This window comes from Chiloscyllium plagiosum, chromosome 9, assembly GCF_004010195.1.
Source record: "Chiloscyllium plagiosum isolate BGI_BamShark_2017 chromosome 9, ASM401019v2, whole genome shotgun sequence".
Classification (NCBI taxonomy): Eukaryota; Metazoa; Chordata; class Chondrichthyes; order Orectolobiformes; family Hemiscylliidae; genus Chiloscyllium; species Chiloscyllium plagiosum.
Genome location: NC_057718.1, coordinates 4,534,410 through 4,546,347, shown reverse-complemented (window position 1 = coordinate 4,546,347; position 11,938 = coordinate 4,534,410). Strand labels below are relative to the sequence as shown.

The 11,938-nt window shown below is 47.4% G+C and overlaps 1 protein-coding gene across 3 annotated transcripts in view; it reads left to right on the top strand.

Moving 5' to 3' along the window:
* The window catches only part of LOC122552571 (interferon-inducible GTPase 5-like), a 21,493-nt gene continuing 9,555 nt past the window's right edge, over positions 1–11,938 (top strand). For all 3 annotated transcript variants that reach the window (XR_006312421.1, XM_043695277.1, XM_043695276.1), the window contains exon 1: positions 1–53. The gene's annotated coding sequence lies outside the window, so the exon portion shown is untranslated. The remainder of the gene's footprint in view (positions 54–11,938) is intronic.

Sequence of the window (11,938 nt, the reverse complement as noted above, 5' to 3'; positions counted from 1 at the left end):
CTCGGGACAGCTGATCACAGATCTCCCCTGAGCCAATCCTGGTTTCCCTGAAGGTAAGTGCTGGGAGGCTGTGTCTCGGGAGGTAAATTGTTTGGAGAATGATTGTTTGGGGTGTTTGATTCTCAGCCAGAGCTCTGTCTCCACATTTAATCTTCTTACACTGAGACTTTCTGAAAGAATATCAGCCACGTCCTGAAACAGACTCGCTACCACAGCCACATCTCCTTCCTCAGCACCTGCCTACAGAACCGACTGGATTAGTGGTGCTGGAAGAGCACAGCAGTTCAGGCAGCATCCAAAGAGCAGTAAAATCGACGTTTCAGGCAAAAGCCCTTCATCAGGAATAAAGGCAGTAAGCAAGGATGCCTGCCTTGAAGAGGTTTTCCTCCTCTCTCTACAAGAATATCTCTCCACGCTTCAGGATCACTGCCTTTATTCCTGAAGAGGAAAACCTCTTCAAGGCAGGCATCCTTGCTTACTGCCTTTATTCCTGATGAAGGGCTTTTGCCTGAAATATCGATTTCACTGCTCCTTGGATGCTGCCTGAACTGCTGTGCTCTTCCAGCACCACTAATCCAGAATCTGGTTTCCAGCATCTGCAGTCATTGTTTTTACCCTACAGAACCGACTGACCCCGCATGGACTCCGGACTACATTCAGACCAACACCAATTTGGACCCAACCAGGACAACCAGTACCTGCAACAAATCTGAAGCCTCAAGCAACGGATGTCCCTCCGGATCCTCCGCCCCAATGGATCCTTCCATATCTGTCACAAATTCACCTGCACCACCACACACATCATTTACTGCATCCGCTGCACCCGATGTGGTCTCCTCTACATTGGGGAGACAGGCCGCCTACTTGCAGAACTTTTCAGAGAACACCTCTGGGACACCCACACCAACCAACCCAACCGCCCTGTGGCTGAACACTTTAACTCCCCCTCCCACTCTGCCAAGGACATGTAGGTCCTTGGCCTCCTCCATTGCCAGACCTTGGCCACACGACGGCTGGAGGAAGAGCGCCTCATCTTCCGCCTAGGAACCCTCCAACCACACGGGATGAATGTAGATTTCTCCAGCTCCCTCATTTCCCATCCCCCCGACCTTATCTCAGTCCCAACCCTCGGATTCAGCAGTGCCTTCTTGACCTGCAATCTTCTTCCCAACCTCTCCGCCCCCCCCACCCCCTCTCTGGCCTAGCACCCTCACCTTAACCTCCTTCCACCTATCGCATTCCCTCCCCCAAGTCCCTACTTTTTATCTTAGCCTGCTTGGCAAACCTTCATTCCTGAAGAAGGGCTTATGCCCGAAATGTCGATTCTCTTGCTCCTTGGATGCTGCCTGACTTGCTGAGCTTTTCTAGCAACACATTTTTCAGCTCTGATCTCCAGCATCTGCAGTCCTCACTTTCTCCATCCCACCATATTTGAAGCACTGGATGAAACGTTATCAGAATTTTTGCAAGATTTTACATGGGGAAAAGTAATACAGTTGTTAGACAAGCTGAACTTCACAAGCAGAACAAACTTTTCATCAGTGAAGGAGTACTTCCCTTGACTGGGTCCATGGAATCCAACTCCGATCATTTTGATAATAAGAGGAATACTAATTACCAGTAAGAGAGCGACCAAAATAGCACCACCATTGCTTCTTGTCTGTAGTGTGCCAGGAAAATTTGGCATCTGTGCCAACCTTGCCCATTCAGTAATGTTGTGTGTCATGCATGCTATAAGAATGGCCAAGTTCAGAGGCTTTGCTGAAGTAGAGGTTTACCGTTTATGAGATGAATCAGACCACTCCAAAATGCAATTGTCCAAGAAGTAGATGCCAGTGAGGAACATTCCACCTTGGGGAAGTGACACTCCAACAGGATGATTTTTGGAATCTAGGCATTGTGGTTAATGGGGAGAACACTATTGTTAAATTGGATACCGGGGTGGGGAGGGTATATCAATTCTATCAGATCCAGTGTGTGGTTGAAGCCTCAATTTCTCCAACCGTATTCCATTACACATGAAGATTCAGGAAGAATCACAGTTAAGGGCAGGTAAAGGTTATTGCTGCAATGGAAGGCAGATTATTGTTCTCTATGTCACTCCCAATCAGCATTGCTGTTTACTAAACAGAGACACATGTATTTAAATCCTGTTTATTCATCAGCTGCAAGAAATTGCTGTTAATTCATTCCCCAGTGAGCCTGTCTTTGTGAAAGAAACATCATCCCTGGAACCGCAGGAGGATCTTGCAAATGTTTTAACTGCTCCTCCAGGAAAGGCTGGAAGGAACTGGATCGGGATGCACCATGTGTGACAGTGACCAGCTTCAAGGTGAACTTCGACCTTTGTCAGCTCCTTCAATAAGGAGTGGAAGATGCAGCCACAGGGGATGATGATCTGTTGGATGAAAAGATCCTGCTACACTCTTCTGCTGTTAAACCAATGACGTTGAAGTCTCTGCTGTCACTTTTGAGCAGTTGTGCCTTAAGGGAAAGTGAATTTCACTGATCGTTCCACTGAGCCAGTCAATGGCAAGGCCCAGTTCTGAATAGAGCAGATATCTTGGGAGTCTGCTGTCAGGCATATGGATAAAATGTTCCAGCCAATGGAACTGATATTGAGTAATTAGTTCCTTGATGTTGAATGTGTCGTCTTAGTTGGACCTTGTTTGTTGCCACTGGAATTGGAGGAATTTGTGAAGCCACCACTTCTCTGGGAGTTTGAATGGCTTGCGGTAGAGTGAGTGATTCTCTGAGTTTATCAGAGCATGGCAATCACTGCTGCATAATAAACCAAGACCTTTGCTTGAGCTCCAAGCCCTCGAATAATCTTCACCCTGGTTGGTCAAAGGCTGAGCAAGCACATGATGAATTTTGTCCCCCATGACCATGACCAGACGAGGCTCCCATGGTATGGAGCTGAATTATTTCAGATGTCAGATTTACCATTCCCCTGGTGGGATGGTGGTTCAGGAAAGTCAATGAAAGAAGCACCAATGATCCTCTATAAACCTCTCTCTCTACTTCTCTAACTCTTTCTGCTCCTTTCAGTTGCTCTTCAGTACCAACCTCTTTGAACATCAGTCTGAGTCTCCGAACATCAGTCCGAGCCTCCATGTCGAAACGTATTCGACAACCTTCCTGTGAAGTGATCATTTTTATTGCAGTAAATGGGCTACGTGAGTGCAATTTGTTGTGCTGGCATTGAGAGGGATCCCGTAACAGGGATTATCGGAAACCTGACCAAGATGGTGTGAAGGTTTATTTTCAGGTTGGTCAGGAAGAGTGGCACCTCCCTCTATGGGCTGCCTCTGAAAAAGCAGCTACTGCAACCTATTGCTGTCTGTGTTAGACACCCTGGAATGGGCTTCCCACTACTAGGCTCTGATGAATTAAATCCCCTCCCTCACCAGCCAGCCTGGCATCAGCAATGTGCTGTCGTCATGTAAGGAAGTTCCTGGGGTTGAAACTAGGTGGAGCGTCATGGTGGTAATACTGGGACAGTGGAACAGCCCTGCTTACTGTGAAATTACAATTAAAATGAGGCCCCACTACGCAACTGAAAACAGAGCAAGGCTTCAAATGACTGATTGACTGCGTTTTCAATGTAGGCAAGCCAGACAAATCTTTGATCATGTTGCGTGCTCAAAGGAGGGATGCATTTGATTTGATTTGATTTGAGTTATTGTTGTCACGTATACCTAAGTACAATGAAAAGACTTGTTTGCAAGCAGAACAGGCAGATCATTGTAACAGGGACATACAGATCATAGGGCCCTTAGATAGGGTGAGGCACACAAGGCTACAGCTACACTGGAGGTGCACAAAGCAAGATCACCATTACTAGAGATTAGAGAGGTCCATTCATCAGTCTAATAACAGCAGGAAGAAGCTGTTCTTCAACCTGACAGTGCTTGTGTTCAAGCTTCTGTATCTTCTGCAGGTTGGAAGAGAGTATTACCGGTGTGAGAGGGGTCTTTGGTGATATGGGCAGCCATTCCATGGCAACGAGATGTGTAGTTGGAGTCCATGGATGGGAGATTGGCTTCCGTGATGGTTTGGGCTGAGCACATAACCTTCTGTAGTTTCTTATGGATCTGGGTATTAAACATCAGTCCCAGAGCTCTGGCAAGGAGACCTGGATCAGTCCCAGTGCTCCGGCAGTGAGACCTGGATCAATCCCAGTGCTCTGGCAATGAGACCTGGATCAATCCCAGTGCTCCGTCAGTGAGACCTGGATCAGTCCCAGTGCCCCAGCAGTGATCCTGATCAGTCAGCCAGCGTTCTGGTAGTGAGACTTGGATCAGCCCCAGTGCTCGTGCAGTGAGACCCGGATCAGTCCCAGAGCTCTGGCAAGGAGACCTGGATCAGTCCCAGTGCTCCGGCAGTGAGACCTGGATCAATCCCAGTGCTCTGGCAATGAGACCTGGATCAATCCCAGTGCTCCGTCAGTGAGACCTGGATCAGTCCCAGTGCCCCAGCAGTGATCCTGATCAGTCACAGTGCTTCAGGAGTAAGACCTCGATCAAAGCCAGAATTCCCGCAGTGATCCGGATCAGTCCCAGTGCTCTAGCAGTAAGACCTGATCAATCCCCGTGCTCCGGCAATGAGACCTGGATCAGCCCCAGTGCTCCGTCAGTGAGACTTGGATCAATCCCAATGCTCAGGCAGTGAGTCTTCGATTGGTGCCAGTGCTCTAGTAGTGAGACCTGGATCAATCACAGTGCTCCGGCAGCGAGACCTGGATCAGCCCCAGTTCTCCTGCAGTGAGATCTGTATCAGCCCTAGTGCTCTGGCAGTGAGACCTGGATCAGTCCCAGTGCTCCAGCAGTGAGACTTGGATCAGCCCTAGTGCTCCGGCAGTGAGATCTGGATCAGTCCCAGTGCTCCAGCAGTGAGACCTGGATCAGCCCTAGTGCTCCGGCAGTGAGACCTCGATCAGTCCCAGTGCTCCAGCAGTGAGGCCTGGATCAGCCATAGTGCTCTGGCAATGAGACCTGGATCAGTCCCAGTGTTCCGGTAGTGAGACCTGGATCAATCCCAGTGCTCCAGCAGTGAGACCTGATCAATCCAAGTTCTCCGGCACTGAGACCTCAATCAATCCCAGAACTCCCGCAGTAATCCAGATCACTCCCAATGCTCTGGGAGTAAGAACTGGATCAGTCCCAGTGCTAAAGCAGTGATCTGGATCAGCCCCTATGCTCCGGTAGAGAGACCTGGATCAGCCCTAGTACTCCGGCAGTGAGAACTGGATCAATCCCAGTGCTCCGGCAGTGAGACCTGCTCAATCCCAGTGCTCTGGCACTGAGACTTCGATCAATCCCTGAACTCACGCAGTGATCCAGATCAGTCCCAGTGCTCCGGGGGTAAGACCTGGATCTGTCCCAGTGCTCCGGCAATGAGACCTGGATCAGTCCCAGTGCTCCAGCCGTGAGACCTGGATCAGTTCCAGTGCTCCGGCAGTGAGACCTGGATCAGCCCCAGTGCTCTGGCAGTGTGATCTGGATCAGTTCCAGTGCTCCAGCAGTGAGACCTGGATCAGTCCCAGAGCTCTGGCAAGGAGACCTGGATCAGTCCCAGTGCTCCGGCAATGAGACCTGGATCAGTCCCAGTGCTCCAGCAGTGAGGCCTGGATCAGTCACAGTTCTCCGGCAGTGAGACCTGGATCAGTCCCAGTGCTCCAGCAGTGAGACCTGGATCAGCTCCAGTGCTCCAGCTGTGTGACCTGGATCAATCCCAGTACTCTGGCAGTGTGACCTGGATCAATCCCAATGTTCAGGCAGTGAGACTTCGATTGGTGCCAGTGATCCAGGAGAGAGACCTGGATCAGTCCCAGTGCTCTGGCAGTGAGACCTGGATCAATCCCAATGCTCAGGCAGTGAGACTTCGATTGGTGCCAGTGCTCCAGTAGTGAGACCTGGATCAACCCTAGTGCTCCGGCAGTGGGACCTGGCTCAGCCCCAGTGCTCCGGCAGTGAGGCCTGGATCAGTCCCAGTGCTCCGGCAGTGCGACCTGGATCAGCCCCAGTGCTCCCACGGTGAGACCTGGATTTTCCCCAGTGCTCCGGCACAGAGACCTCGATCAATCCCAGAACTCCCGCAGTGATCCCGATCAGTCCCAGTTCTCTGGGATCAAGACCTGGATCAGCCCCAGTGCTCCGGCAGTGAGGCCTGGATCAGTCCCAGTGCTCTGGCAATGAGACCTGGATCAGTCCCAGTGCTCTGGCATTGAGACCTGGATCAGTCCCAATGCTCCGGCAGTGAGACCTGGATCAGTCCCAGTGCTCTGGCAATGAGACCTGGATCAGTCTCAGTGCTCTGGCATTGAGACCTGGATCAGTCCCAATGCTCTGGCATTGAGACCTGGATCAGTCCCAGTGCTCTGGCAATGAGACCTGGATCAGTCCCAGTGCTCTGGCATTGAAACCTGGATCAGTCCCAGTGCTCCGGCAGTGAGACCTGGATCAATCCCAGTGCTCCTGCAGTGAGACCTGGATCAATCCCAGTGTTCCAGCAGTGAGACCTGGATCAATCCCAGTGCTCCTGCAGTGAGACCTGGATCAATCCCAGTGTTCCAGCAGTGTGACCTGATCAATCCCAGTGCTCCTGCAGTGAGACCTGAACAATTCCAATGCTCCGGCATTGAGACCTTGATCAATCCCTGAACTCCCAGAGTGATCCCGATCAGTCCCAGTCCTCCGGGAGCAAGACCTGGATCGGTCCCAGTGCTCCGGCAGTGAGACCTGGGTCTGCCCCAGTGCTCAGGCAGTGAGACCTGGATCAGTCCTAGTGCTCCAGCAATGATCCGGATCAGACCCAGAGCTCCAGCAGTAAGATCTGGATCTGTCCCAGTGCTCTGATAGTGAAACCTGGATCAGCCCCAGTGCTCCAGCAGTGAGACCTGGTCAATCCCAGTGCTCTAACAATGAGACCTGGATTAATTCCAGTGCTCTAGCAGTGAAACCTGGATCAATCCAGTGCTCTGGCATTGAGACCTGGATCTATCCCAGTGCTCTGACAGTGAGACCTGGATCAATCCCAGTGCTCCGGTAGGGAGACCTGGATGTATTCCAGTGCTCCGGCATTGAGACATGGATATATTCCAGTGCTCCAGCAGTGAGACATGGATCAGCTCCAGTGCTCCAGCAGTGGGACCTCAATAGATCCCAGTGCTCCGGTAATGGTTATATGTCTGCATAAAGTTATAGCAAGAGTTATAGCTGGGGGGAAAGTCAATTACAATGCGATTAGGCAAGATTTAGGATGCATAGGATGGGGAAGGAAACTGCAGGGATTGGGCACGATTGAAATGTGGAGTTTATTCAATAAACAGCTACTGCGTGTCCTTGATTTAGAACAATACAGCGAAGAACAGGCCCTTCGGCCCTCGATGTTGCGCATAGTTATGTAGCTGTCAGGCAGGGAGGAAGTGGTTGAGCGAGGGAGGCATGTTTTACTAAAGAAGTTGAATCTCTTCTCAAGAGGAAGAAAAAGGCTTATTTTAGGATGAGATATGAAAGCTCAGTTACGGCACTTGAGAGTTACATGTTATCCAGGAAAGACTTAAAGAGATAGGATCAAGGAAAACCCTAAGGCTTTCTATAGCTATATCAGAAATTAAAAAAAAAGAACTAGATAATGATTAGGGCCAATCAAGCACAGCAGTGGGAGGTTTTGCTTGGAGTCAGAGGAGATGGGGAAGGATATGAAAGCTCAGTTATGGCACTTGAGAGTTACAAGTTATCCAGGAAAGACTTAAAGAGATAGGATCAAGGAAAACCCTAAGGCTTTCTATAGCTATATCAGAAATTAAAAAAAAAGAACTAGATAATGATTAGGGCCAATCAAGCACAGCATTGGGAGGTTTTGCTTGGAGTCAGAGGAGATAGGGGAAGCACTAAATGAATACTTTTCACCAGTACTGAAACTAGAAAAAGACAATCTGGTTAAGGAGAATACTGAGTTCCAGGCTGCTAGACTGAATGGGATTGAGGTTCACAAGGAGGCGGTGTTAGCAATTCTGGAAAGTGTAAAAATAGAAGAGCCCCCTGGGGCCAGATGGGATTTATCCTATGATTCTCTGGGATGCCGGGAGGAGATTGCTTTGATCTTTATGTTGTCATTGTCTTCAGGAATAGTGCCAGAAGATTGGAGAGTAGCAAATGTTGTCCCCTTGTTCAAGAAGGGGATTAGAGACAACCCTGGAAACTATAGACCTGTCAGCCTTACTTCAGTTGTGGGTAAAGATTTATAATCATCTAGAGATGAATAAGTTGATTAGGGATAGTTAACATGGTTTTGTGAAGGGTAGGTCGTATCTCACTAACCTTACTGAGTTCTTTGTGAAGGTGACCAAACAGGTGGATGTATTGATGTCTGCTTTGTTCCACAAATCCGGACGACACAAGTTATCTGTACAACAGCTGCAACTTTATTATCGGACAGCCGGCAAGAGATTCAAAATGTCTCCAAATTAGTCGTGTGTCTACTTGTGGTGACACTTCTCCACAAACCTCCGCTCCACGCACAGAGACAGTATATTTTATAGGGATTAAACAAAAGGTTTACCAGTGACATGGGCAATTATCATCACAAAGTTTAATGTAGGTAATTATGAATTTACAAAGCCCAATGAATATGGTTGTCCTGTAATAACATGTGAATAGTTCACAGAAACTGATTATCGTATTCTTCATGATTATGTGTTGATGGGAAGAGAGTAAGACAAAAGAGTTTTGCCTGCTGTAAATTGGGGATTCACAAACCAATGCTAATATGGAGGGGAAGTAAGACAATGGGAGCAGGAGGCAATTTAACAGGGTTGTGTTCAAGGCTATCAGTCTTGTCTGGAAGGGGCAAATCCCTCTGTCTGGGGCTACACGGGGAATCCACATGTGTGGCTCCACGAGGCTCTATTTCTGAGATACAGTCAGCCTTCCCCCTGTCTGTATTGTAAGACTACAGGCTTTTAGTTGATACTGCAGTAAGTCCTTTGGTAGTGGAATGTTTGACCCTCTGTGGCATTTTAACTTCCTCAGATAAGTGTAAAGCAGTTGATGTGGTGTATATGGATTTCAGAAGGGCGCTTAGTAAGGTTCCCCACGGTAGGCTACTATATAAAATATGAAGACATGGGATTGAGGGTGATTTAGTGGTTTCGATCAGAAATTGGCCAGCTGAAAGAAGACAGAGGGTGGTGGTTGATGGGAAATGTTCATACTGGAGTGGGGAACCGCAAGGATCTGTTTTGAGTCCACTGTTGTTTGTTATTTATATAAATGACCTGGATGAGGGCATAGAAGCTTAGCTTACTAAATTTGTGGATGACGCTAAGGTCGGTGGAGTTGTGGATAGTGTAGAAGAATGTTGTAGGTGACAGAGGGACATAGATAAGCTGCAGAGCTGGGCTGAGAGGTGGTAAATGGAGTTTAATGCAGAAAAGTGTAAAGTGATTCACTTTGGAAGGAGTAACAGGAATACAGAATACTGGGCTAGTGGTAAGATTACTGGCAGTGTAGATGAGCAGATAGACCTTGGTGTCCATGAACATAAATCCCTGAAAGTTGCCACCCAAGTTAATAGGGTTTCTAAGAAGGCATATGGTGTGTTAGCTTTTACTGATCGAAGGATTGAGTTTCAGAACCGTGAGATCATGCTGCAGCATATGGACGAGAATGGAATAATATATGTGAGATGGACTTCTGATTGGTTCCACAGGTCCGAAGGGCCTGTACTATGCTGTAACGCTGTATGTTCTGGATGTAAGTTTGCTTGCCGAGGTGAATGGTTCATTTTCAGATAATTTGTCACCATAATAGGTAACATCTTCAGGAGCTTCTGAATGAAGCACTTGTGGTCTAGCCAGCTTTCTATTTATATGTTTGAGTTTCTTAGTGTCAGTGATGTAATTTCTTGTGATGATATCATTTCCTATGGTGATGTCATTTCTTGCTCTTTTTCTCAGGGGGTAGTAAATGGGATCCAAGTCATTGTGTTTGTTGATAGAATTCCAGTTGGAATGCCATGCTTCTAGGAATTTTCGTGCATGTCGCTGTTTGGCTTGTCCTAGATGGATGTATTGTCCCAGTTGAAGTGGTGTCCTTCCTCATCGGTATGTAAGGATACAAGTGAGAGTGGGTCATGTCCTTTTGTGGCTAGTTGATGTTCATGCATCCAGGATATCTTTGCATAAAACGATAACTTAATGCAGAAGAACCATCTTTCACACCTACTGGGACTCTGGCTTCATCTCCAGGTCTGATCATGCTGACATTGCTCAGTGCTGTTGGTTTTGATGAGTTACCTATTAATATACCATATCCTGTTCTTATATTTGTCCATCAGAGCTGTTTCATTGATATCGTTGCCTTGCCTAGTCTCATTAACTTGTCTTATCGAGCACATGTATTTCTTCGACTTCATAGAATCCCAGTCTTCACGTACGTCTGATAACATAATCCCAAACCATTTGGTGAAGTGTGGAACTAGACACTAGTTGTATTTACCCAATACTGCATGAAGTATATTTGCTGCCTACCAACCACTCCGGTGTCCCGTCAGTCTCTATCAGTGCTGTAGGTACATAATTAAAGCATGCCCCTTATTAATATAATTAGCATCCTATTAACAACTTCTCAGTGGCTGATCTGTGTCGATGAAATACAAAGCCGCAGGCCTTAAAATGGGAGGGAAATCATGTGTGAGACTGTGATTGACACTGTTTGAAGAGGTGGGGAGGGGGAATATTGCACAGATTGCAAAACATCCCTGAGTCACTGCCCTGTGTTTGTGTCCGTCGTAACCATCATGTCATGGAGGCTTCATTCTTCCAAGCTGCTGTAACAGCCCAATGTTTGGAAATGAGGAACAGGGAATGATAAAGCACTGCTGTAAATATCCTAATATCTTGAACATGAGAAACATGAGCAGAAATAGGACCCCCTTGTCCAATCCACCTCCTCAACTATTTGCTAAGAGGTCACGCAGTATCTCCATCACTTTCAATTCCCTTACTTTCTCAAACTGTCAATCTCAGATTTGAAGAAATGAAGCAGCTGAGCAGCACAGTTCCTGGGAGGAGAGATTTCCAAAAATTCACAATGCTAATAAATGATTGTGTGCTCTTGTCTTCTAGGCTTTTGGGATTGGGAATAATTGACTGTCCTGGCCTTAAAGCCTTATTCAGCAGCTCCTTTAACTTGTTTCTGTGTCCTGTTCTGTTCCATTGATACTTCTGTCTGCTCTTTCAGTTGTACTTTTCATTCCCCACTAAATAAGCATTTGGTTTATTTGCATTTATTGTGTAAGGCTCTTTAACAGCCCAAAGTTCAGTAACGTGTCCTGTGCTACTGCATGTTGTTGGTTTGACCCTGTGTCCTTACTGATTTGCACGCTGCAAATTGTCAGGTCCGCATCTCTAACTGTGCTATGGGGCTGCCTCACTGCACTCGCTCGGGCATTCTGAATGTTGTACTGATTTACTTGCTGTTTACTGTGAGGCTGTTCAGTTTTCATTCTTTCTCCCTGTTGTATTCTCTAATCCCTGTGTTCGGTAGCTGCTTACGTGCTGAAGTAAACCTTCCCTGTTCACACTGTGTATATAGCTGGACCCAAGGTTTACACAGTGACTGGAGAATAGCACATCAGAGGCATGATCTAGTGTTAGCTACTGGACAGATACTTAACCTTTCAATATTTTGTTTACAGACTTCCAACAGGCATTTAAAAAGTCCTGTGGAAGACTGTCAGCTAAAGTTGTAGCTTTTGCAATTGTTGGCTGGTCATTCAGCTTAAACCACACCAGGTTAGAGTCCAACAGCTTTATTTGCAATCGTAAGCTTGTGGAGCACTGCTGCTTTGTCAGGTGGGCTCTGAAAGCTTGTGATTTCAAATAAACCTGGTTTACTATAACCTGGTGTCATGTGACTGCTGACTTAGT